The following is a 3,096-nucleotide window of genomic DNA, read 5'->3' on the forward strand; positions in this document are numbered from 1 at the left end:
TACTTTAGGCTATTATGAATATATAAAACTCTTGATTTTATGCAACTACATTTTGTAGGTTTCAAATAAATAACAAACAAATAAAACTACAGAAAACAAAAAATTGTATAGGCAGTTGAAATTATTTAAATTACAAGGACGACAGGACATGCTAGAATATTATCACTCAAAATTTAAAAAATGAAATTAGTATGTCTTATACTTTCAATAATTTACTGGTGTACCTAATACGAGCTATGAATTTTATATAATATTATATTAATCGTTTTAGCTTCATATTTTTATTTTATTTTTATTAAATATACAGAATAAATCCTTTAACATACATACACATTATACATATTACATTCATACACATCAATTGTACAGTTTATGATATAAATATTTAAATTAATGGCTTGACAGTAATTTATAGGTATAGAAGACACGAAGGGTCGACATTGACATCATAAAACAATTGGTTCATTTTTAAGATANAATGTTAAATAAATAATTGTGCAAGGTGTTGTAAAACGTTTCCACATTGTTGCGATCCAGATGTGGAGTTCGGTTGACAAGGGTCGAATCAAATGAATTTACTCGTAGATAAATTAATTATTGTTATATTTTTATTGACGTTGTAGGTTAGTGTTTAAACACTTTTTTAAACACTCAGAGTAATGTTACAATTTAAGACAAATATCTCTAGCATGAATACTGTCAACTAGTCGTCACGCAGAAATAGTGTGACTGGTCTCCCTGATGTGGGGCCTTTATATACTAGACAAACAGTCAGATTACATGGTCTTTTACAAGGTCCTACTTAAGTATTCACAACGCATCTTTTATCAACTTTTCCTTGTGACACTTATTAATAGTAATTAATATATTGTGCCACGTATGCCGTGTGTAATACTGTCTTAATAATATCTTCACGTGTGGTCACTCTTACCTTGGCTATCTCAACAACATTCTTCATAAACATAGTTGAGATTTCATACATTATATTATCGTGTACCTACATTATAAAATAATTTAATTTTACTACCTACTTATTTTAAACGAATCCAAATTAATACAACTTGAATTTATAAGCATCGTTTACTTAACATTTACTTACAAGTTATTGATCTACTTCATATTTTGTATTATTTTATTAAAACTTCTAAGCAGTGTGTCTATGAAGACTACTATGGATTTTTAATCATTTGAATTTGCTTTTTCAATGTTTACAATCACTGTCTTAGTTATAATAAACAATTTTTCTGAGTCAATATTTTGGCTTTTATATTAGGTACCATGATAACGATGGTATTGGTATTGCCCATATTTTATCAAAACCGGTCATAAGTAAAAGTACCTAATAATTATCAGGTTAGTTAGGATAGTAAAGCCCTAGTATACCCCCCACTTCAATAACTTTCACCAGGATCTATGTATATAATAATAATAAATGTCTTGAAAAAAGCATGATTAAAATTTGTTATTTTACAATCATTGTTGAAATGTAGCAACGATTTATTTATAATATCTATTCTAAATTGTCTTTCAGGTATGTGTATTGACATAAGAAAAATTCACATAAATGTAATTAAAATAATTATTATATTATCATTACATGAGCATAATTTACAACGTAACAGGTAAAATTTCACGATATTCAAGTAGGTAGCAACTAGCAGCTATGTATGTTGACCGACAAGAAACAAACCGCACCGTTTTGTTATACGATTTAAATGATCGAAACACTAACCGCTTGCAACAGTATTTCTATAAGGGAGTTGATTTCTTCATTTGTTAGTTTAATACTTGCGAGAAGTCTAATGCTGGGAGTGGGAATCTTGTATTCACGATCACTCAAATACGCAGCTGTCGTTATCGCTACTCCTTTTGATATACACTGAAACAAAATTTATAATATCATAAGCCAATGTTAAAAATTGTTTAACTGAAAAGTATTTTGATGGTTACCCACCATCAACTGATTTTAATATTGTTGGTAAATATTTGGTAGCTTTTTGGAGCTTACAGGGTGAAAAATTAATTAATGGCACTTATATTTTTTTGAATCTTACTAAAATTAAGAAAGAGTTCAGACAGTGGAGTATGCAGGATTCTTCAATGAGGGGAGGGGGCTTGAAAATGTATAGTTACAATTTTATTTTTATCTTGTCCAGGCTACTAATTTTCTGACCTGTAGTTGAAGTATTTGAAAAAGTATGTACAACTTCAACTTCTTAACTCTTCAAGTTGAAAAAATGCTTTTATTATCAACTTTGAAGAAGGTTTTTAGTAGAAAATTGTACCTAATTAGTACTTTAGGGAAGCAAAAATTGAAAATTCTCATTACTATTTAAAATACCAAATCGAGAAAAAAAATTGTTTAGTAACCTAAGTTAAACGGTCTTAGTTTTTATTGTCTTTGACTAATTCTAATTTTTTTTTTAAAACATCTATAAAAAATTACTCGTTCTTTTAAAAAGCCTAAAAATACAAGGTCCCTCATAAGATTTATTATGGCTTTTTAAAAATATATAAACAACACTTTAACAATCATTTTTAATAAGCATTTCAAGTTCAAATGTTAACAGAACCACAATTAATTTGTAGTTAAAAATATATAAATATACAAATTAAATTATGAGTACCTCCTAAATAAGGTCTACGATTTATGACTTACGTAATCAACAATTTTTTTCAATATTTGCTGTTGTTCAGAGTGTAATAGAGACTTATCTATTAGGTATAAATGTTTAAGTGGACTTGATTCATCAGACCCAAGAGTAAAGTGTTCGGTCAGTTGGCTATTGCAAATACTTTGATGTAGACTTGTGCTCCTTTCTCGCAGTTTTTCTAAAATTTCTGGATGTTTCTCAATCTGATCCAAAGCTTTGATGGCGGCCGCTGATAGTAATGGAGGTAGCGATGCAGAAAAACAGTATCCTGAAAATTAAATACATTAAACATCATACTCTATTTTAGAGAACCTTCAAATGTAAAATTAGCAAATTAAGTACTTTAGGCTATTATGAATATATAAAACTCTTGATTTTATGCAACTACATTTTGTAGGTTTCAAATAAATAACAAACAAATAAAACTACAGAAAACAAAAAA

The 3,096-nt window shown here is 28.2% G+C and overlaps 1 long non-coding RNA gene across 1 annotated transcript; it reads right to left on the minus strand.

Annotated features, from left to right (window-relative positions):
• Positions 1-1,565: 1,565 nt before the first annotated feature.
• On the minus strand, positions 1,566-2,877 carry LOC111029279. Its single transcript, XR_002603993.1, has 2 exons — positions 2,660-2,877; positions 1,566-1,879 (listed from the first exon to the last, which is right to left on the minus strand). It is a non-coding gene; the product is annotated as an uncharacterized LOC111029279 (long non-coding RNA).
• Between the last annotated feature and the right edge of the window lie 219 nt (positions 2,878-3,096).

This window comes from Myzus persicae, unplaced genomic scaffold, assembly GCF_001856785.1.
Source record: "Myzus persicae strain clone G006 unplaced genomic scaffold, MPER_G0061.0, whole genome shotgun sequence".
NCBI lineage: Eukaryota > Metazoa > Arthropoda > Insecta > Hemiptera > Aphididae > Myzus > Myzus persicae.